The sequence below is a fragment of the Mustela nigripes genome, chromosome 3 (assembly GCF_022355385.1).
Source record: "Mustela nigripes isolate SB6536 chromosome 3, MUSNIG.SB6536, whole genome shotgun sequence".
Classification (NCBI taxonomy): domain Eukaryota; kingdom Metazoa; phylum Chordata; class Mammalia; order Carnivora; family Mustelidae; genus Mustela; species Mustela nigripes.
In genome coordinates this window covers 2,421,023-2,445,333 of record NC_081559.1, presented here as the reverse complement: position 1 = coordinate 2,445,333, position 24,311 = coordinate 2,421,023, and the positions used below count along the sequence as shown (strand labels likewise).

The 24,311-nt window shown below is 39.4% G+C and overlaps 1 long non-coding RNA gene across 1 annotated transcript in view; it reads left to right on the top strand.

Annotated features, from left to right (window-relative positions):
* Positions 1-24,311, top strand: part of LOC132013387 (uncharacterized) — a 59,348-nt gene that overhangs the window by 18,884 nt on the left and 16,153 nt on the right. The window contains exon 5 of the long non-coding RNA XR_009402997.1: positions 23,989-24,134. This is a non-coding gene — a long non-coding RNA (uncharacterized LOC132013387). The remainder of the gene's footprint in view (positions 1-23,988; positions 24,135-24,311) is intronic.

The following is a 24,311-nucleotide window of genomic DNA, read 5'->3' as shown; positions in this document are numbered from 1 at the left end:
TTGGAGAATACTTGGGATCTTTGACCCTTAACATGGTCCTCAGCTTCTCTGGGCATTGATTTCACAATCTGTAGAATTGGGAAACAGGTCATCTCTGTTCACCTCCCAAATTGTGGGAAAACAGCTGGGAAAACATTCAGGCAAATGATTTACTATTATTATTTTCAAGGAAAGACAATTTAGTAGGTGTTTGTGCTCTACTAGGGAAGTGGAGCTTGCAAAGTACAAGTGTGACAAATCACAAAATTCTCTCAAATGCAGATTGTATGGGACGTGTTTATACAGACTCATTGCCATTGCTGGGCCTGGATCTAAAATTAATCATCGAAGTCAGTCTGAGAGTACTCTAGGGAGTTCTCTGCCTGCACCACCACTACAGTCCCAATCCCACACAAGGAGGCCTAAAGTTCATTTAACAAAGGAAAGGTCTTTTGTTCCACAAGTAAAGAGAGGACCGCTCTTCGGTGCACACTCGTGAGATTAACAGGTTTACTTGGACTGACCCACAGCGGCATAGACTGCAGCGTCTGCGGGTGCGACTGGAGAGCAGCTTTGGAAGAGGCTCAGTGGTCGCGGGGAGGGGACTGGGGCCTCGGTGGGGTGGCAGGGAGGCGCCGCTCTCCGGCGGGTTAGAACGTGCCGACTAGAAACAATAAGGAAATACGCACAAATACACACTTCAAAATCGTTTCTAGGACCAGCTCTGGTGTGACACCTTATGTTTTTCCAAAGAGGCAGCAACCTCCTCTTTCTCTCATCAGATTTGCCTGTCTTTTCTGGTGAAAGTTCAACTATCCTTAAGATTTTTTTGAGGAGATAAGCATTTAAGTTTCTTATGTTACAGTTGGCTCCCATGTGAGGAGACGGGGGAATGAGGAAGAGAGGCTAGGAACCCAGTTTCTAACTCAGCCTAGAAGCAGTGACATTGATACTTGTCAGCTGGTTAGTTGAACGAGTCTCATTAAAATTAGAATTTAGATTTCCCAGTACAGCATCACATTTTTGCTGGGTTCTTTCAAGATACCTATTATTCCCTTGGAAGAAAAAATTAGATAAAGAAGTTTGCCATCAGTTCTGCCATTTCCCTTTTAAGAAAGAAATCATGTATGTTCTGCTCAAGGTCATGGATATTTTGGGATTGAAATAGCCAGCAATCTTGACATTTTTGGTCAACTCTCGCAGAAAGGCAGAAAAGCACATTAGGAAAGAATCACAGGAAGTGCAGCTCTGGCTGGCAGAAAGCAAAAAGGAGACAGGGCCTCGCAGACGCCAGCCCTCCCCAGCCCGCGACTCTCGCTGTCTAGGAGCCCTGTGACGTGTCGCAGATTTCGGGTCCTAAAGGGCTGCAGGCTCACACCAGTCAAAAACAAACACACCCCAAACCGAAAACAACTCGTCCCTGCCTGGAGGTTAGCATTAAGGGAAAAAACATTTTGTTCATCTTCACGTGAGAGTACAAACAGACTTATTTTGAAGCCAGTTCTATGGCTTAGGCGTCCGTTAGGGAGACAGAAAGGAAGGAGGGGAAATGAGCGAAGAAGGGGACAGCAGCTGTCTCTCTCTCTCTCTCTCTCTCTCTCTCTCTCTGTGTGTTACTTGGTTTCCTTTTACATTTGTTCCTCTCCCAGGTTTGCTAGAGAGAAAACCACATACACGACTGATTTGATATTCATTCTTTTCCCTAGCAAGAGGTCAGAGAAGCTTGTATAACCCAACTCTTTTTTTTTTTTTAATATTTTATTTATTTATTTGACAGACAGAGATCACAAGTAGGCAGAGAGGCAGGCAGAGAGAGAGGAGGAAACAGGCTTCCTGCTGAGCAGAGAGCCCGACGCGGGGCTTCATCCCAGGACCCTGGGATCATGACCTGAGCCGAAAGCAGAGGCTTTAACCCACTGAGCCACCCAGGCGCCCCTATAACCCAACTCTTTTTCCAGTATTAATCCTTCAGCGAAGTCTCCGTTTTGACCTGCGAATCAGAGTCGCCGAGGGCTTCGGAGGGGGCGCGAACCTTGACACCAGCCGTCCCCTTCCCTCCCACGTGTTTGCTGCTAGTTCTCCGGCCACAGCAGGCGCAGGACAACAGCTGGCTCAGCTCTTACTACGGACAGAAAGAAACGTGTACACTCTGGATTTCATTTTCTGCTGACACCATGTGTTTGAACGACATTTGGACATTTTGGGTGGAAAAGGCCTCCTAAATCAGAAGGTCCGTCCTTCAGCAATGCAGACGCAGCAGTTGAAAACACACTCTCGGGCGCTGTGGACCAGAGTTCTCATTTTGTTAGAAAAACCTCACGTCTCTTCTGTCATGACTGGCCCTTTCCTGTGGGGAAAATACAATTTAGACTTTCCCCTATGTCATTTTTTGAGGTTAGCACATGCATTTTTATCATGGGCTCATTCGTGCGGTTCCGTAAGGTCCTTGGTGAGCTCTTGCTCCCGCAGCGCCGCTCGCCAGTGCCGTCACCCCGAGCAGGGATACCATAAGGAAGTCGGTCTGGAGGACTCGGGGAGGGGGTCATCGAGTCCTTCACTTGACTTTCGGCCAAGCTGCACCAACTAAATATCCAGTCTAAGAACGTGTGCTTCCTGTGAATGGTTTAGCACAAGCCCGTCATCTACGTATACTACAGCTCTGAGGCCTTCTGATAGAGGTTCTAGAGGTCCCGCTGCCTGGGTAAGGGGTTGGCTGGGTGCAGTGGAGCTTTTAGGATTACACAGTAATAACCACTTCATGGGATTACAGAGGATTCAATGAGAGAAGTCGGTAAAGCATCCAGTATGTTCCCTGACAGGCAGTACATGCTCCTTCAAAATGTTACTTTCTGGGCTAATTCACCTAGTTTGTCCACAATCCACTTGAATTAATTATATTGTCTAAAAGGGGAGCAAACAAAATCCCCAGTTGGGAAAGGGGCTGGGTTCCCAGTCAGATATAATTCTTGTTTTGTGATGTTTCGTGGGATTTAACCTCTAGGTATCATAGATCTTAAAACAATTATTAATGAGTGTCTACAGAAGAAGTTTGAGATACAGTCTCAGAGGAGTGCATGGATTGTGACCCGGTGCGAGACGTACACGATGTATTTTCTATCTGTACTTGTCGATCTTTTCTTTTACCTGTGACATCTGTCCCTAGCAGTGCAGAGAGGGATCACGTTGGAGTCTTGGAAGACTGCCAGATCACTTCTTTTTGAAGTGGCTGGTGCAGTTTCTGAGATGAGGGAAATTCCTGCTTGAAATCCTGTTTATTTTTAGACTTAAGTTTGTATCATGTGAGTCGAAACCTGGAATTTGTATATGAAATTGCTCTTGAAGTGTAAGATACATAGAGAGCCAGTTGTGACTGGTTTGTTTAAGCCCAGAGCAAGGTAAGACTGTGAGGGGGAGGGACAGATGAGCCTGCCAGCGCATCTCAAGACCGTGCAAACCAGTCGGACATGCTCATGGGAGCGGGATGCACCCTGGGGGAAACCAGATCCAAAAATAATGGCCTGTAAGTGTCAGGGTGTAAAGGTGTCTTAACTTGGATCTTCTGAGGCCGACGGATTTTGACAAAGATTTGCAAAAGCACAACTCTGTATTGTGGAAGTTCATCTACAATTAGAAATTAGGGATGTGGATTTTCATATGTGGTTACAGTAAGCTTAAAACGGGTTTCAGTCGTCTGACATTCTACTTGTGATGATACAGAACACTGTTCGGTCCTTTCGTTGATGCCTGAAACGGTGACTGTGGTACAGTCGTAATGTTTCTCAAGACTCTCTGCACACGCGGGGGTCTGAAGACATTCTCAGTTCCCTGTGTTTTGAGGGCTGAGCGTGTGTGTGTGCATGTGTGTGTTTTCAGTTTAATGATGATATTTAAAATTGTTGTTTACCCTTCCATAAATAAGAGTTTTCTTTTTACAATGGTGATTTATAACTAAAAGGTGCTTTCATAACTTGTATCTCAGATCATTGTGTTTTAAACCCAGAGCTTGGTGATTCTTATAAAGTTATCTATTCTTTTTATTCAAGCATGAGAAACACTGAAGCTTGGACAGGTCATTCAATCCCGAGCCCTAATTTCTTGATTTTTAAATTACGATTTATTGTCTCCTTCAGAAGGTTTCTCTGGATTAAATGAAGACAATATTTATAAGTCCTTGGGACTCTGTAGGTCCTAAATAAAAGGTTAGTTCCCTTCTCTTACTGAGCTCCTGTTCCATTTCATGGGCACATACACGGGTACAAAACAGATAGAGAAAGGACTCCAATTCCAGATGTTTAGTTCTTCAGGAAGGAAGAATGGTTTTTTATTCTAAAAGCACCTTTTTGTATTAAGAGATCACATGCATTACATTATCTTCATATGCTTATGTAAATTTAATAATAAAATTAATAAAATTTAAGTATAGCTAGTGTAACTTCTCTAATTTTATATGGGAAGTTTGGCACATAGCCACAAAATTAATCATACTGATTTCCCACTTTAGGAGATATTTTTATTTCTTTGAATATCGTAGTCCTCTGAAAAAATTGCTTTGGAGGGATCAAGGAAGGGTGTCTGTATGTTATTAAAATAAGTGTATATATTTCAGTACAAGAGAACCACATTTGATATAAAAATAAATGATTTGATTTCTAATACATTCATGATGAGTTGATTTTCAATTAGATTTCCGTGAGATTATGATAACCCTCCTTCAAAACAAAGGTGAGGTCGTTATAAATCAAGAACAAACTGATGCTTGCCAGAGGGAATGGGGGGCGGGAAGATGGGCAGGATGGGTGAAGCGGGGGAGATGCAGGCTTCCACTCACGGAGCGAGTGAGCACGGGAGCGACCGCCGCAGCATCTGGAGGACAGTCCGTGATGCTGTGATAGCGGCGGATGGCGCTGGACGTGACGCTGTGATAGGGACTCGGATGACGCTGGACGGCAGCTATGTCTGTGGTGAGCACAGCACAGAGCACAGAGAATTTGAATCACTACACCCGAAATGAATGTAGCATTGTGTGTCAACTATACTTAAAAAAAAAAAAAAAATTAAAAAGGTCAGGTTCTCATTTCATTTTTTATATGTGTGAAGGGTTATGTGGATAATGTTTTCCCAAGAATTGATACTATATAAAGGTTTGAAATTATGAAAAGGAATTTGAAATAAAATACCTCAATCCTAACCCAAGCTACCTTACAGACACATCTGATGTACCTTTTCATATTTAAGTTATGAATGAGCATTTAGGGAGCCCACTAGTCTTTCTTGACTATCCATTAGGTCAGGGATGTACCCCAAGTACAGATATTCTCCTCTGTTTCCAAGATGTGTCACTTCCCAGCGTCAACCGGCACACTGCCCGGGTTCGGAGCGGTGAGGAACAGCACCTACCCAACGGAGGAAAAAGAGGCTTCCTCGTCTCAAATTTAGTAACGGTTGATTTTGCTCACATATACATTTGATTATTGATCATGGAGATTGTGATTATATGAGCAATTTTACTTGAAAAAATCTCAATTATTACTGTTTTTACAAAGTTACTAAAACATCAATTAATATTTTATATATTAATGTATACCCACAGACACACTTTAAACATATCGAGCTTTAAAAACAAAGACGCATCAAATCATCTCTTTAAATCCTGCACATGGTCCCCTCATCTTCCTCGGAGTATTGGTGATTCCCATCTCCATCCCTTTGAGTTTTCTTACCCCAGAGTGTCACCCTGAGGCACCCATAGAACCCCAGGGCCAAGAAGAACATAGTTTGGATCGCTCTATGGTTGGCTGCCTTGCAACATCCTAATTGCATCACCAAAGTAGGTGCATATGCATGTAAAATATTAAAGACTTGGAGAAATGGCTCAGAGATCACAGTTATCCTTAAACTCTGTGATGGTTCGGGGACCATCAAGGAGACCCTCCACAGTCCTACGCAGGAGCGACCTTATAAGGCCAGTCTTTCTCAGATGCTTTTCTTTCTTTTCCTCTTTTGGCTCTACTTGGATGAGCACCGAGGTCTTCCAGAATGAAAATGGCATAGAAAGAATTCTGTCACTCGGCATGAACACGGAGAGGACTTTTCACTGGGAACCTTTATTCCATATCGCATTTTGACTGGAAGTGTAGAGAACTGGGTTAGTTCGGTGCTTACTCATCTGTGGCGTGGTTTTATATATTCTCCGACAAAAGGGAAATGCATGTGATTCTAGTTTAATGGGATTTGTACAGTCTAGGGTTTGCAGGCGAGGCGTAGGGCCAGGGTAGTGTAGTGAGGAGAGGTACTGGAAGCCAGCGTTCTAATTGAATTTATGGCATGAGATTGAGGAGGAAAACAGGGCGAGGGCAGATCCTAGGCCACGGCAGCCCGTCAGTCTTGCTGGTGAGGTAGAATCGGCACAGCTCGTTTCCAAAGAGCAATCTGCGAAGTCCGTGGACAGGACACGGCCTCGTCCGTTTCTTGCCTTGCTGTACGTGTGAGCCTCTGTTCTGGCGGCCGCAGCCGCGGAGCCACCATCTCCCTGCCGCGAGCGGCCTCCCAGGGCCGTTCCAGATGCTAGACCTAGCGCAAGCCTGCTCGCGCGGGGGCCCAGGGAGGTCACTCGGATCTGGAATAGTCAGGGGCTGCTCCTGTTGCGAAGCTGCTGTCAGTCGTGTCATTTTTGTGGACGTGAGAATCCAGCTAAAATATTAGATGAAGTGTCGACAGCCCGGAGGCGGGGATTTACCTGTGCAATGTGGGATTGTTCTATGTAAAGGTGAGTTTCTGTACTGGGTTTCTAAGAACATGAGCAATTGTCCGTTATTCTCTAGGCACGTCAGGGGAATGTTTTCTCTGCTCATTCCTTGTTCGTTCTTCTTCAGTCTCCTGCCCTTTCCCGTCCTTCCTCCTTCTTATTTCTCTGTCCCCTTTTTCCTGCTGTCCCTGGGAGGTACGAAGTTGTACCCGACTTCTTATCCCTTGGTGTCTTACTCTGGCCGGATCCTCAATAATTTGTAAATATAAAATATATAATACATAATAAATATATCATAAAAGCAATAATATGTAAGGATAATATACATTTATGTATGATGTATATGAAATATGTAAATATAAAAATTTATATTTGTATAAATTATACATAAATTCAATCTTCAAACCTGACTTTTACCCATATTTGTAGATAAACTAAGGCACAGAGACCTCTGCCCTCAAGTAGATGGTATCACTATTTGACTGTATGTCCCAGTCTCACCAGCCTGTGAATAAACCGAGTCACAATTCTTCCTTCTTATGGAAATAAACAAGGCACAAGCTTCCAGCATCCTCGACTGCCCCACGTCTCATCTTTGCCAGGCCCCTGCCTGCAGGTGCCGCTGGGAGAACATCAAGTATGTACATGCAGGTGTGCCCCGGAGCGGAGTCAAGTATGTACATGCAGGTGTGCCCCGGAGCGGAGTCAAGTGTGTACATGCAGGTGTGCCCCGGAGCGGAACTCAGGTTCTCCTCCTTCAGCCTTTTGGTACCACAGCTCTACTGCTGCTTCTCCAGAGAATAGGGAAAGCATGGAACTTTAGGTAGGGAAGGAATAGTGGCCCCAACTGGGCTCTGAGGGTATTTCAGGGACACTGACCCTGGGACAGAACAAAAATACAGACAAGGAAGAAAAACCAGATCCCCTTATCCCAACTGCTGGGCGCTAAAGTGTTTTTCTAATAATTACACTGTAACCACAGAAAATAGAAAATAGCCACAAAAAATGATCTGGCCTCAAAGGAGAAGTTAACTGTAAAGGTTAACCAGACCTAACAAAACATGTCTGTAGATCACAGATGTCACAAGAAACAGACTCTCACATAATGTCTACGAGTTCCAGACCACTGACCACCAGCAGGTTTCCTGGTAAAGTCCTAATAAAAAGGCAGAGATGAAAAGCCCTCATTGGCGGCGTGGTTGGGACCCCTCTCACTCCTGAGAGCTTTTTCTGTATCATTGCTTAGTAGAACTCTCTGGCTTTGCTCGCTCTCCTTTGTCGGTGAGGTTCATTCAACTCTGTGAGACAAACTCGCTCACCTGCCTCACCAGTGGCGGCCCTTATGAAGGTCACTGCTCCGCCAGCCTCAGTCAACCTCAGAACCTCTGCTCACACAATACTGTGGTTCTGTGCCCAGCAACACTGCTGCTGCTCCTCTCAGCTCTTCTCAGAAACACAGGGAAACCTTGAGTTCACTGGCATGAACATGAACCCAAAGATCGGTTAAGTGATTTCGTCTCCGGTTTCTCAGAGCAGGGCCTGCTCACCCTCACCCCTTGGCATCTCCGTGCCTTGGACTCTAGACCCTAGAGAAAGATGAAGGACATTTCCTCCTATTACCATGTAGCTATGTAAGTAATAACTCTTGGGAGCGGATCTTTTTGGCTAGAAACAAGTTCTAGGTCTTCTACTTCGAAGGCAGAAAATGATCAGGGCGTTAAAGTAGCAAGTTTTGAGAGCTTTCAAAGTAATACTAGCATCCAGATACCCTGGGGCACGTGATCACAGTGAATTCCTGAGATTAACCACATCCTCACAGAGGGGTCCTAACGGCATCCCCAGCTTCAGCCTTGTTCCCGTAAAAACAGGGCTCAATGCCCTTTGGAGGGAGTTGGGACATGTTAATTTGATGAGGATGTGCAATCTTAGCCTTTTAGAGTGTTCTACAGTCATTCCATGTGGTGAATGAACTGTGATTCTAAATGATGCTCCAGAAAAGAACCTGTCTTACATTTTCAGTTACAAAGCTGTGAGCACATATGCAGAATGAAGGAAGATGGACGCTCGCATCTACTCGCCTGACGCAGACGAGACATGCCTCTGCCCCACAGCACTTCTCAGCACCAGCACGAGTCTTTCCAGCCTGGCTGGTTCATGTTACTCGCTTCCCCAGCATCCATCCCCTTCTCTTTCTTTCTCTTTTGTCTGAATTACTTGGGAAACTATGCTGTGTAATTTTTCTTGCTTTTTCCTTGGAGACCTCCTATGTCCCTACTCTGTTCTAGTTACTCATTAGCATGTGATTGCCAGATTGAAGCAGTTTCCAGGGGAATGTGGTCTTCTAGTCTTTAACATCAGTCCTCACAGGATGGTTTATATGCATTTTTCAACCTTACAAAATAAGGGCAAAAGCAGAGGAAGCCAGTCCTTTTGAATGATTTAGTAACCTCAGTGAAACAGTAATGAAATATTTGGAGATGGAGAAATAAAATTATTGCCTTTCTGTTTATTTTCTTAGAGTTGTTTTCCAGGCTTAAAGCTGGCAAACCATAAGAGACTATTAACAGAGAACTATTGAGAATAAACTGAGGGTTGCTGGAGGGGAAGTGGGCGGGGGATGGACTAAACGCGTGATGGTATTAAGGAGGGTAAAGTGTTGAGCCCTGGGTGTTGTATGTAAGTGACGAATCATTAAATTCTACTCGTGATGCCAAGTTAACTAGATGTTAATTAAGTAGAATTTAAATAAAAAATGAAATGAAAACAAAAAAGAAAACAAATAAAGCAAGTTTATTCTATTTTTTTCAATAAGCTTTGTTTCTGCATTGTCTGCCGGATTTGGTGAGTCTTTGTTATTTCCTGTGTGTGTGTTTTAATGTTTCTCATTTCAATCCTGCATGTTGTCATACAGTTTTCTATTAGACTGAGGTACACAATACAGTGATTCACCAACTCTGTACGTTACTCGCTGCTCTCGTGGTACGTGTCCTCTTTCATCCCCATAACTTGTTTCCCCCATGACCCCACCCACCTTCCCTCTGGTAACCATCAGTTCATTCTCTATAAATAAGAGTGTGTTTCTTTGTTTGACTCTTCTTTCTTTCCTGATACCCACCACCACTGTGTTTGTTTTGTTTCTTAAATTCCAGATATAAGTGAAATCATATGGTATTTGTCTTTCTCTGACTGACTGATTTCTCTCAGCGTAATACTCTCTAGCTCCATCCATGTTGTTGCAAATGGCAAAATCTCTTTTTTTGTTAAGTTGGCTAAACACCAAGCTTGGAGCCCAACATGGGACTTGAACTCATGACCCGGAGATCAAGATCTGATCTGAGATCAGGAATCAGACACTTAACTGACTGAGATACCCAGGTGCCATGATTTCATTCTTTTTTATGGCTGAGTAATATCCCATTGTATATATATGCCATATCTTCTTATCCATTCGTCAGTTTGGTAGACACATAAACTGTTTCTATTATTTGGCTATATGCTGCTATAAACGTTGGACGCATGTATCCTTTGAATTAGTATTTTTGTTATCTTTGGGTAAATGCCTCAGAGTGTAATTACTGGGTCATAGGGTAGTTCTATTTTTAAGTTTTGAGGAACCTCCCTACCATTTCCAGAGTGTCTACACCAGTTTGCATTCCCATCAAAAGGGCAAAAGAGTTTCCCTTTCTCCACATCCTTGTGAACACCTCTTGTTTCTTATGTTTTTGATTCTAGCCATTCTGACAGGTGTGAGGTGATATCTCATAGTTTTGATTTGTATTTTCCTGATTATGAGCAGTGTTGAGCATCTTTTTATGTGTCTGTTGGCCATCTGGATGTCTTTTTTGGAGAATGTCTACTCATATCTTTCACCCATTTTGTAATTGGATTCTTTGTTTTTCAGGTGTTGAATTGTATACGTTCTTTATGTATTATGAAAACTAACCCTTCATCATATATGTCATTTGTAAGTATCTTCTATTCAGTAGGTTGTCTTTTAGTTTGGTTGATTGTATCCCAAAGCTTTTCATTTTGATGCAGTTCCAATAGTTTGTTTTTTTGCTTCCCTTGCCTCAGGAGACATATCTATAAAGATGTTGCCATGGTCAATGTCAGAGAAATTACTGCCTGTGCTCTCTTCAAGGAATTTTATGGTTTCAAGTCTCACATGTGGTCCCTAATACATTTTAAGTTTATTTTTGTGTGTGGTGAAATGAAGTGATCTGGTTTCATTCTTTTGCTTCTAGATGTCCAGTTTTCCCAGCACCATCTGTTGAACAGACTATCTTTTTCCCTTTGCATATTCTTGACTCCTTTTTAGAAGATTAATTGACCATAAAGTTGTGGGTCCCTTTCTGGATTTTCTGTTCTATTTGATTGATTAATGTGTCTGTTTTGTGCTAGTACCACACTGTCTTTATTACCACAACTTTGTAATACCACTTGAAGTCCAGAATTGTGATGCCTCCAGGTTTGCTTTTCTTTTTCAATATTGCTTTGGCTTTTCGGGGTCTTTTGTGGTTCCATACAAATTTTAGGATTGTTGTTTTAGCACTTGAAAAATGCTAGTGTTTTGATAGAGACTGAATTAAAATTATAGATCACTTGTGTAGGATATACAATTTAAAAATATTTGTTCTTCTAATTCATGAACATGGAATGTTCTTCCATTTCTTTGTGTCAGCTTCAATTTCTTTCATCAATGTTTTATAGTTTTCAGACTATAGTTCTTTCATCTCCTTGGTTAAGTTTATTCCTAGGTATTTTACTATTTTTGGTGTAATTGTAAATGATATTGTTTTCTTAATTTCTCTTTCTGCTGCTTCATTATTAGTGTATAGAAATACAATGGATTTCTGTATATTGATTTTATATCCTTCAACTTTAAAGAATTCATGTATCAGTTCTAGTAATTTTTTTGGTGTAGCCTTTAGGGTTTTCTATATAGAGTATCATGTCTTCTACAAATAGTGAAAGTTTTCCTTCTTCCTTACCAATTTGGATGCCTTTTATACCTTTTTATTGTCTCACTGCTGTGGCTATGACTTCCAGTACTATGTTGAATAAAAGTGGTGAGAGTAAGGGATGCCTGGGTGGCTCCATCATTTGAGTGTCTACCTTCAGCTCAGGTCATGATCCCGATGTCTGGGCTGGAATCCCACACCGGGCTCCTTGCTTGGTAGGGATCCTGCTTCTTCCTCAGCCTTCTACTCCCCCAGCTTGTGCACTCTCTCTCTCTCTGAGAGACATCGTTGTCTTGTTCCTGACTTTAGGGGAAAGCTCTCACTTTTTCACCATTGAATATGATATTAGTGGTGGGGTTTTCATATATGGCCTTCATTGTGTTGATGTATGGTTCCTGTAAACCTACTTTGTTGAGGTTTTTTATCATGAATGGATGATGTCCTTTCAAATTTTTTTTCTACATCTATTGAAATGATCATATGGTTTTTATCCTTTCTCTTTTTGATGTAATGTATTTTATTGATTTGTGAGTATTAAACATCCCTTGCATTCCAGGAATAAATCCTACTTTTTTGTGGTGAATAATTTTTTTAAGAGATTGTTGGACTCAATTTGCTGGTATTTTGTTGAGAATTTTTGCATCTATGTTCATTAGAAATATTGGCCTGTAGTTCCCTTTCTTTTGTGGTATCTTTTGTGGTCTGGGTTTGATATCATAGAATTTGGCTTCATAGAATGAATTTGGAGGTTTTCATTCCTCTTCTATTTTTGGGAAAAGTTCGAGAAGGATAGGTATTAACTCTTCTTTAAATGTTTGGTGGAATTCACTTGTGATGCTATCTGGTCCTGGACCTTTTGTTTGTTTGTAGTTGTTGATTATTGATTCAATTTTATTGCTAGTAATCGATCTGTTGAAGTTTTCTATTTCTTCCTGCTTTAGTTTTGGTTGGTTGTAGTTATATGTTATAGGAGTTTATCCATTTTTTCTAGATTGTCTGATTTGTTGGCATATAATTATTCTCTGACAGGCCTTTGTAGTTCTGTAGTGTCAATTGTTATATCTGCTTTTTCATTTCTATTTTGTTTATTTGAATCTTCTCCCTTTTTCTTTTTTTTTTTTTTTTTTTTTTTTTTTTCCATGAGTCTGGCTAGAAGTTTATCAATTTTGCTGATTTTTTGCAAAGAACCAGCTTCTGGTTTCATCAATCTGTTCTTTTTTCGAAGATTCTATTTATTTATTTGACACAGAGAGAGAGAAAAAGAGAGAGAGGGAATGGAAGCAGGGAGTGGGAAAGGGAGAAGCGGCTTCCCACTGAGCAGGGAGTCCTCTGCCAGGCTTGATCCCAGGGCCCTGGGATCATGATCTGAGCCAAAGGCAGATGCTTAACAACTGAGTCACCCAGGCACCCCTTCATCACTCTGTTCTATTGTTTTATTAGTTTTTTATATTATTGATTTCTGGTCTAATGTTTATTATTTCTTTCCTTCTGCTGGTTTGGTTTTTGTTTGTTCTTGTTTTCCAGCTCCTTTAGGTGTTAGGTTAGGTTGTTTATTTGAGGGTTTTTTTTCTTTTTGTTTTTTTATTTTTTTTTTAATTTTTGTTTGTTTGTTTGTTTTGTTTCTTGAGGTAGGCCTGTATTGCTATAAACTTCCCTCTTAGAACAGCTTTTGCTACATTCCAAGGATTTTTGGATTGATGCATATTCATTTTCATTTGTCTCCATGCATTTTAAAATTTCATCTTTGATTTCTTGGTTGATTCATTTGTAGTGTGACAGCATGGTGTTTATTCTCCATGTATGTTTTCCCTTTCCAGATATTTTCTTGTGGTTATTTTGTAGTTTCATAACATCATGATTAGAAAAGATGCCTGGAATGACTTTAATCTTTTTGAATTTGTTGAGACTTGTTTTGTGACCTAATATGTGATCAACTCTGGAGAATATTCCATGTGCACTTGAAAAATGTGTATTCTGCTGGTTTAAAATGGAATTTTCTGTTAATTATATAGATATCTGTATATTTGTTAAATCCATCTGGTCCAGTGTATCATTCAAAGCCACTGTTTGCGTGTTGGTTTTCTGTTTGGATAATCTGTCTATTGATGTAAATGGGGTATTAAAGTCCCCTACTATTATTGTATAACTATTGATTAGTTCCTTTATGTTTGTTATTAACAATTTTATGTATTTGCAAGCTCCTGTGTTGGGTGCATAAATATTTGTAATTTTATATCTTGTTGGATTATCCCCTTTATGATTATATAGTGTCATTCTTTGTCTCTTTTTACAGTCTTTGTCTTAAAGTCTATTTTGTCTAATATAAGTACTGCTACCCTGGCTTGCATCTGACATCATTTCCATGATAAATATTTCTCCATGCCCTCACTTTGAATCTGCAGGTGTCTTTAAGTCTGAAATGAGTCTTTTATAGGCAGCATATAGTGGATCTTTGTTTTTTTCTACTCTATCACCCAGTGTCTTTAGGTTGGAACATTTAATTTATTTACATTCAAAATAATTATTGATATATTTTATAGTAATTTTGTTATATATTTTGTGGTTGTTTTTGTAGTTTTTCTTTGATCCTTTCTTCTCTTGCTCTCTTTCATGGTTTGCTTGCTTTCCTTAGTAATATACTTGGGTTTCTTTCTCTTTATTCTTTCCATATCTCTTACTGGTCTTTGATATGTGGTTATCATTTGTTCTGTATAGAACATCTTCTATACAGAGCAGTCTAAATTAAGTTGATGATTGCTTAAGTTTGAACTCATTCTTTACTACCCCCCCAACCATGTTTTAAGTGTTTGGTGCCATATTTTACACTCTTTTATTTTGTGAATCCCTGGAGTGGTTTTACTGATATACTTATTTTACTGTTTTGTATTTCTTACTTTTCATACTTTTACTTATGGTCTTTACTTTCTACTCAAAGAGTTCCCTTTAACATTTCCTGTAGGGCTAGTTTAGTGTTCATGAACTCTAGCTTTTGTTTATCTGAGAAACTCTTCATCTCTCCTTCTGTTCTGAATGTTAGCCTTGTTGGATAGAATATTCTTGGCTGCAGATTTTTTCCCTTTTTAGCACTTTGAATATATCATGCTACTCCTTTCTGGCCTTCAGAGTTTGTGCTAAAAAATCCGCTGACAGCCCTATGGGGTTTTCTTTGTATGTGACTGTCTTCTTTTGTCTTGCTGCCTTCAAAATTTTTTCTTTATCTCCCCTTTTGCCATTTTAATTACTATGCGTCTTGGTGTGGACCTCCTTGGGTTGATTTTGGTGGGGGATTTCTTTGCCTCTCAGATATGGGTATCTGTTTGCTTCCTCAGATTAAGGAAGTTTGAGGAAATAATAGCTGCCCCCTTTTATTCTGTTCTTCTTCTGGGATCCTTGTAATGCAAATTGTATTACACTTGATGGAGTCACTGAGTTCCCTAAGTCTGTTCTCATTTTGCATATTTTTTTCTCCTTGATTTCATTACTCAGTCTTTGAATGGCTCGTTGGTTCAGCATCTGACTCTTGGTTTCAGCTTAGGTCATGAACTGAAGTCCTGAGATCGGTCATGACTCGGGTCATGAGATCGAGCTCCATATCAGATTCTATGCTCAGCATAGAGCCTGCTTGAGATTCTCTCTCCCCATCTCCCTCTACCACCCACCCCTGCTTGTGCATCATGCTCTCTCAATAAATAAATAAATTTCCAGGCTTTAAGTCCTGTTGGTTGTGAGAACTCATGAAATTTGGATTTTCTTGATTTGAAATCCAAACGTTGTGGGGATTTGTCTTACCCCTGTGAGCTTCCTGGTGTGATAATCTGTTTCTCATCCTTCTTGGTACCCCTAGCCCCCACCCAACTATAGATGGCCCAGGGCTCCCCACTATGTCTCTGCCCTTCCTACCCTCTTAGATGTGGCCTCTTCTTTACTTTTAGTTGTGGAGTTTGTTTTTTCCAGTCCTTCTGTTGTTTTCTGGGTTATTTATACCAGTGTGAGTGTTATCTGATTGCATCCGGGGACAAGGTAAGGTTAGGGTCCTCCTACTCTGCCATCTTCCCAGCCTCTCTCCCTCTTGTGTGTTTTTATAATATTTATTATTTATGTCAAACTAAAGTACTATCATGAAGTAGAAGGCCAGATATAATAGTTTTATGTTTGATTAACTACCCATGGTTGTTTTTATGATCGTTCCAACTTCAAGTGTCTTAAGCACAGCAAATTCAAGGATAATTTTTTTAGGACAACATTTCTTTAATTCACATGGATACCAGGGAACCCGTAAAAATAAAACAATGATTACTTTACTATTAAATAATTTTAATTAACTTTCTATTATTACTTTAGTTAAAATATTATGCAATGTTTTAATATAGACTCCAAATGACCTCAAACAGTAACATTTTATAAATAAGAGCAAAAATAACATGGCATATGGAATTACTCTGAAGTGCTAGATATACAAATGACATGTCACTACTAGAAAATTAGCAGATTCTTCAAGACTTCTAAGCAGCCCTGTCACATTATCCAAGTTCATTAGCTTGTATTAGTAAATATGTTTTCTGTCTTAACAAATTAGTTTGAGGAATGTGTAAAAGAAAGTTTTCCCCTCTACTGTCAGAATTCCAAACCAGGTAGCTGTAGTAGAAGGAACTTTTAGAATATGATATGATAACTGAAACAACTACTCTTCCTTTGGCCCAGGTGTTTATTATGTGGGTGATAACATATATGATTAATGTCAACACCATAATAGTCAAGACTGTTAGTGGAAAGACAGTGAACATAATTTCAAAGGAATAGGATGAACCATTCTTGCTATTACTGTTCTTGGTAATTTCCCTTTTTTTCTATGGGTCCTGTAATCTATTGAACAGGCTTCTTCTGAATAGCACAACTCAATATTTACCCTTTTATAGAATTTTATAGATTGATGGAACCCATAGACTTCAAGAATTTTAATAGAATTTTAGAAGTCATCTAGCTGAACTCATGAAAGTGAGTTCTGCTTACAGCAGAATTAGGTCTAGAATTTAAGTTTCTTAGCTTCTGGACCAATGTTCTTTTTACCATATTATGCTACCTCCAGTGCATATCAAAGATGGAAATGGCTGATTTAGGGAGTTTCTAGTAAAGAAGAGGTGTTTCCTCCTAATTCCTGAATCGTTGTCTTCTGTATATCTTGAAGGAAGACATATGAGTTCTTTTTAAATCTTTTGCTCAAAATACCTGTGCCCCAAGCACTCACCACATATTTAGACTCAGAGTAGAGGCTCCTTCAGTGGAAAAAGTTGGTATTGAGTTGATCAAATAAGATAGTGGTCTCCAAAAACCTGTGCATGAATAGGTAGCAATTATTGATAAAGTTATCATTCATCCATGGCAATTATAAAAATTAAGGACAATATATTAAAATTATCAGATAGCCAACTTTATTCAATTTAAAAAATTTTAAGTTTGTTTTTTTTCCATTTTCCTCCCAATTTCTTTTTTAAAAGTTTATTTATTTTTGTTTTTTTATTTTATTAACTCATAATGTATTGTTTTATCCAGAGGTACAGGTCTGTGATTCATCAGTCTTAGAAAATTCACAGTGCTCACCATAGCACAGCACATGCCCTCCCCAATGTCCATCACCCAGCCACCCCGTCCCTCCCATCCCTCTCCACTCCAGCAGCCCTCAGTTTGTTTCCTGAGATTAAGAGTCTTTCATGGTTTGTCTCCCTCTCTGGTTTCATCTTGTTTCATTGGTTTTTGCATTTTTCTTTATTTTATATTTATGACATCATGTTTTCTATTTTATATGTATATTTTTTATTTATGACACTGATATACAGTGATTTGCCCTCGTAACATTACGTTCTAGTGGAGGACACTAGACTAAAACACACATTTCGTTCATCATAAGTTGTGTAAAAAATAAAGCAGGGTAATAAGACAGGGAATGCCTGTAATAGGGTGGGGGTAAGCTAAATTAGGTCATTAGAGAAGTTCTCTGAAGAAGTGGCATTTGAGCAGGGAATGGATGAGAAGACAGAACCAACCAACAGGTAAAGATCTAAGGGAAGAAGATTTCTATCAGAAGAAAGAATATTTACAAAGGTCCTGAGGTAGGAATGGGCTTGATGGTAGCAGAAGTGCAGTGATAAAAGGGGGAGAGGAATAGAAAATGAGATCACAGAAGAGGTCAGGAGCCAGGTCATATGGGTAAGGAGGTAAGCTAATAGGGCAAGAGGAGACAAAGAGAGACAAGTTAAGAGATTGTTGCAATAGTATAAATAAGAGAAAATAAGAGCAGACTAGGGAAGTTGGGGGTGGATATGGAGGTTATGAAAAGTGGCAAACTTGGAGTATATTTTAACTGTTAGCTGACAGTGTCTACTGAAGAGTTGAGTGTAGGAAAAAATATGAAAAGTGACAGACAAACTTTAAAGTGGTCCCCATCACCCACGGCCTTGTGGTGTCATGCTGTTGTGTGATTCCCTCCCTTTGAGCATGGGTGGGACCTATGACTAACTTCTAGCCAATAGAATATGGTGAAGGTAATGAAATGTTACATCTTTGATTTTATTATATAAGACTCCATCTTACTACCAGGATCTTTCTTTCTCCCTTTTAGCTTTGAAGAAGCAAGCTGTTATGTTATCAGATGGCCCATAGAGAGGGTTCTGTGGCAAAGAATTGTGAGTGACTCCTAGGAGCTGATAGTGAGAGCTAGCAAGAGGCCAGGGCCCTCAGTCTTACAATCACAGACACTTAATGCTGCTAACAACCTTGTGAGATTGGAAGTGGATCACCAGCCAGGTTTCAAGATAAGAACAAAATGCTGGTCAACACCTTGATTGTAGCCTTGCAAAGCCTTGGAGAACTGACCTGGGAAAACTCTGAGATGATAAATATAATATGAGTTGTTTTAAGTTACTAAATTCATGATAGTTTGTTATAAAGCAGTAGAAATGTAACACACATAAGATGTTTAATTCAGTCATTCTAGTCTTAGTGCCACAAAGTGCTAAAACAGTAAGAAAGCCATGATCCTCAAACATGGCCCATTTATTGTACAGATTGAGGAAACAATGTCATGAAGAGTCAAGTGACTGGTCTGAGGCCACATGGGTCACTAGCAATTAGAATCCTCTTTCCTCTTCCCTATCTGTAGCTCTTCCTGCTGGCCTCTGCTGCCTTCTGAGTATTATACAGTCCAATTCTTAATTTTTGTTTATTTTGTTGTTTGCTTGTTTTTTCTGTTAGTCTCTATAAAGCACTTTATTCTAGCTTATAAAGATTTAGAATTTTTCTTAATTTGACCCATGAAGTTGTGAGTTAAAAGCTCTCTCTTGAGTTAGAAAAAAGATGTCTTTGTTTACCTTATCAGGGAGATCTGTCCCATCTACGATTCATATGAATTCCTAACCTTTAACCTGTGATAACCTGCATCGTGAAAATGAACTGGCTTGAGTTTAGAGAGAACCCTTTAGAGTCCCCCAAATAGAGCTAATTTTAAAGCTTCCTGGGTGGCACGGTCAGTGTGTCCAGCTCTTGGTCATGATCTCAGAGTTGTGGGACTGAGCCCCGCATTGCGTCCATGCTCAGTAGGGAACTCTGTCCGTCCCACTTGTGTTCTTTCTCAAAACAAATAAATAAATCCTTAAAAAACCCAAACAACTAAAACTTCCTGCCTGGTCCTTGCAACTGTCCTCTCCCCCGTACTTTGGATCTCAGGAAACCCTTGTCCCTGTTTATGAGGCCTCTGCTGAGAAACACAGTCACAGTATGGGTCACTGGAGAGCCCCTGGGTTGAGGTGATAGAAAATATTTTCAGGAAAGAAAAGAAGAGAAAAAAAGGAAGAGAGAAAAAGAGAGAAAGGGAGAAAGGAAAGAAAGAAAAAGAAAAGGCGGGGGGGAGGAATGAAGGAAGAAAGAGAAAGAAGACCACGTGAAACCATACAACCTAAAAGTCCAGTAACTGTCGTGCTCATGCTTGAACACGTGGGCCTTGAGCAACCCTTAGGAGAACGTCTATGGTTAAGCTGTTGTCAAGCCTGCTGCGTCTTACCCTGCTTCTGTGTCCATTGTCAGAGAGACGGGAACTGCGGTTTTAGCCACCGTGACTTTGGAGGTTTTCCTTTGCGCAGTTCATGGAGTGCTGGAAGGATTTAGCCAACAATCTCCTCGTATTGGGACACTTTAATACTCTCCTGGCAAGCATCCTCCTAGGTGGCTGCCCTGTTTTCACATCGTGTTCCTACAGATTGCTATAAATTACTATTTTCATTCTTTTAATACTGGGATGAGAAAACGGAATTCTTTTCTTTTGTGTAGGAGCCGAAGAATGATGAGTGTCGAGGCTGGTGGAGTGAAGCACGGATAGAGGGAGAGATGACGGCTCCAACCCGGGGGCAGGGGCAGCCGAGCACTTTTCTGTAGGTTCCAGTAGCTTGGGGGTGACCGGATGAAATGGATCTTGTAAATCATTTGGCCTAAGTTATCAAGCTGTAAGCCGGACTGCTGTTCTGCTACTTGATGTGAGCAAGTACTAGCAGTCGCAGTTTATGTGGAAATGTTACACCTGGCCGAAGTATGTATGAATATTTACAGCAATTCTGAAAATAATTTGAGATTACTAAATTTCTCCTATCCCTTTTGCTTTGAAGATCTCCCCCACCCCCACTGCCTCACTCCCTGTCATCCTGCAAAAATACGCTCTTTACTTACCAAGGTCTTGACATTAGAAAACTAACTACTCATGCTTTGTTTATTTGTTGTTTGACTAAAATTTAAATAACTCAGGAATGATAACAAATGAAGTTTTGTCAGCTCTTTATACATGAAAGTGAGTCTGTCCCGTCATTTTCTGAAACAGGTTTAGCTGAAGGATGGGAGTCTGGTTAGTAGTGGAGGGAGTTTATGGGGTGTACTTGGAAGGCATATGTTGGGGGATACACTTACAGAGGGTCAAGCAGAAGGAAGAGGAGTTCTGAAGACCAAATTAGACCAACTGGCCAGGCAGCAGGCTACTGTAATCTCAGCCTGCCTTCTCTGCCGATCCTTGTAGAAGATGGTAGGCGTCTGAATAAGCTCAGAAACCTAAATAACAATTACGGTGTGCCACTCAAAAGCCACACCTTCTTACACATCATTTAGGAACATAAATATTATTCCATAAAGTTCCATGTATTCAAAGCTTTCAGAAGCACCCTATGGTTTTGGGTGACTCAAGGATGTCCTATGGTACTACATTCTTGTCTGATGAGGGTATGTTAACTGATGATATGCCTGTTCTTCTGTATGTAGACAATGCATGAAAATAGTTACATTCTCTGAATTTTCATATTTCTGAGACAATTTAATTTTCAGTCTGGGCACTTGATATTGTACTTGATAACATGGTCATGATTGAATTGGTCAGTTCAATTAAACAAATAATTTAGTCAAATATTATTTCAATTTGGGCATTTTTATTCATTGCTTAAAAGCAAATATAAGCAAAATTAACCAAAACCAAAACAAAACCTCAAATACCAAGCTTGCCAGTTAACTGTCAAAAAAGTTGAGGCATTAAAAGCAGATTTTTGGCAATACATATGTGAATTTTTGTGAATCTACTGGGAGTTGAAGGAACTTGATTATGGTTAACTTGACTTTAAGAATTAGTCCCTAAAATCTGTATTTATAAAAATTTCCTTCTGTAATGGGGAATAACTTGTATAGTTATGATGGTTAGAATGTCATTATATAATTTATACAATACCAAGAATGAACCTTAATGTAACTGTAGACTTTGGATGATAATGATGTATTAATGTAGGTTCATTAGTTGCAACACGTGTCCCACTCTGGTGGGAGACACTGATAGTGGGGGAGGCTGTGCCCGTGTGGGGGCAGGGGGCATATGGAAAATCTGCATCTTCTGCTCAGTTTTGCTGTGAACCTAAAACCGCTCTAAAAAAAAACAAAGTGAGAGAAAGAAAGAAAGAAAGAAAAGGAGCCCAGACTTAAGAATATGGACTTTCATTAAAGAGAGTAATGATGAAAATGCCAAAAAATAAAAATAAATAAATGAAGAAGAAGAAGGAGAAGTTATAGTGTATGATGGAAAACAGAAAAGTAATTATTCTGATTGACCAGGAAAAGCTTAGAAAGGTTTGGCTAAACTCTATAGGTGCCAAAGTTTCATTCAAGAATGAAGTTCTCCTTCCTTCATACTGAGCTCAGTTTCGACTCATGGACCAGATCACTGAAACACACGGCCCCCTAAAGGACGGAAAGAGAGGGTTGTGTGTCCGTGGGTGTGTGCGTGCGTGGGAGGTTCAGCTCCCACTCGGCTAGCTCTGCCTGGCCTCATCCAGGGGTGCGCTGCGTCTGTCCTGGGCAGAAGAAACTGCTTCTGTCATCGGCTAAAATGTCGAGAGGTTTGCCAGCTTCACTCTAGAACATGGGCCGTTTGTTTCTGTTTGCAAAGAAATTTTGGGAAAAAACCAAGCTGGAATCCCTTGGTCTTGTTTAAGAAGATAGTGCCTATGTGGTGGTAGTTAAGCTTGGGAGTCAGAGAGGTTTGAGAATGACATGTCTGTGTGGGACAGACCCTTGCTGTCTGCGTGTTGGCGGAATGGATTCGATATGTAACAGATACAGGATCATACTGATAATATTCAGAGACTTAAAGTTATTTTTTAAAAAGTAAAATAAATTAGTTTTTGACCCCAGGATACTATTGAGAGTCATGAATACTTGCAGATCCCAAGACACTAGTGTGTTTTAGCCATAAGTAGGTCAGCTTCCTAAAAAGCTATGAAGAGACAATAAAACCAATACATAAATGCATATGTATATGTGCATATATATGTACATATATATTTATATACATCCTGTATATACCTGTATGTGTACATATATACCTATTTAAATATCTATATATGTTCTATGAATTGAGCATTTAAAATAAATACTAATTTAAAATGACAAAATCAAATGCATAGCTATTTTCGCATTTAATTTGTTTTAGATTCCCATTACCTAACAGTAAAATTAAATATCATTCCAGCAAGTGCCCTTTTAGAGAGAGAGAGTTCTATTAAAAAGAATTTCACATATCATTTTGTAACTACTCCGCACAGGGAATTTATGTTTGTTTTGAACTATTCAGAACATTAAAAATACATAGTTATAACAGAGGTCTTTATGCATCAGTTTATTTTTCCTGTATAATTCATCTTAGCATTTATGCATCAGTTTATTTTTCCTATATAATTCATCTTAGCATTTAAGTCCTACTAAAATAACTCAGGACTATTTAATTTGGGAAATCTGAGACATGTAACAGATTTTCTGGTCTTAATACATTGGCATAAAGTATTCACAGTTATTTTTACGCAGAATTAGCAAACTTTCAGAAGTCTGACAATGTACAATTGGGAAAATTCCAAAATTATCTATTTGGACATTGTTTCAGAGAATAAAAATAAATCTTTCCCTCTAACAGCAATTATCGATAGTGTTCTTACACTTTAAATAAATAACCAAATTAATCATCCTCACCCTTAAATTAGATTTGTAGAGTTCTCATTTTTCACAAGAATAGTTGGCTTTCGTTAGCATCTTTTAATGAACTTGCCCATGCTGGGCAAAAATATTCAGATCTAATAAACAATTGGTTAAAATGCATTCCCCTGCACTGGGATAGGGTTCTTTTTTCTTTTCTTTCTTTTTTTTTTTTTTTTTTGTAATAAGTTTTATTTTTTAATTAGCAGCTTCATCCTGGGCTGGTTAGGATCAGAGCTCTCACCTACTGCTTTGTCCTCAAAACTCCACAATTCTATAATTATGACGCCCATATATATATATATGCAGACGCATTTATATTTATTTTTAGAATAAATATAATAATAATCAGTTTATAAAGGGTGCAATGAATCATTGGCTACCAATTGTTTCATTTACTAGTAAATAATAATTTATCATGATTAAATGGGATTAAAATGTTTGTTTTTATAGTTCAAAAAAAAACAGGGAAGAAAGAAAAACAAAAAATAAACTATAATAAATATAAGTTACTTAAAACAGCTTTTGAAAGACAATTTGTGAGAAGTTTGAAATTGCAAAATGGTTCATTACTTATACTTTGGGGGAAATTTTCCCCCAAATAGCAAATTCAATTATTATGGTGTCATAGGAATTACTGAAAATATATTTATACTTGATAGCATTAAATATATAAATTAAATATTAGCCTTAAGTAAAACTATAAGCAAAATGACTTTTAGGACAGATGACTTAATGAAAACAATATTTTTTATGTTTTTGCAGAGTTTTTGCTGGTAGCATAATTTCTACCTGAAATATACTCCACTTCCGTATCCCAGCCTTTCAGGACTAACACAAAGTCAAGTCTTCCTCAAGGCCTTTCCTCATGCTTTCTGCTTCCTGTAATTCCCATCTTTGGACCTCCATTGGTAATGTACCCGAAAAATACTTTTATTGATTCTTTGTCAATTACAAAGGCTTTTCAAGTTCAAGCAACAGAGACTCTGACAGTGGCTTAAAAAGATAAGGTTTTATTTTTTTCACGTGACACAGAATCTGGAAGGTGGTGATAGATATATGCCAGCCGCTTAGTGACATCGGGACCA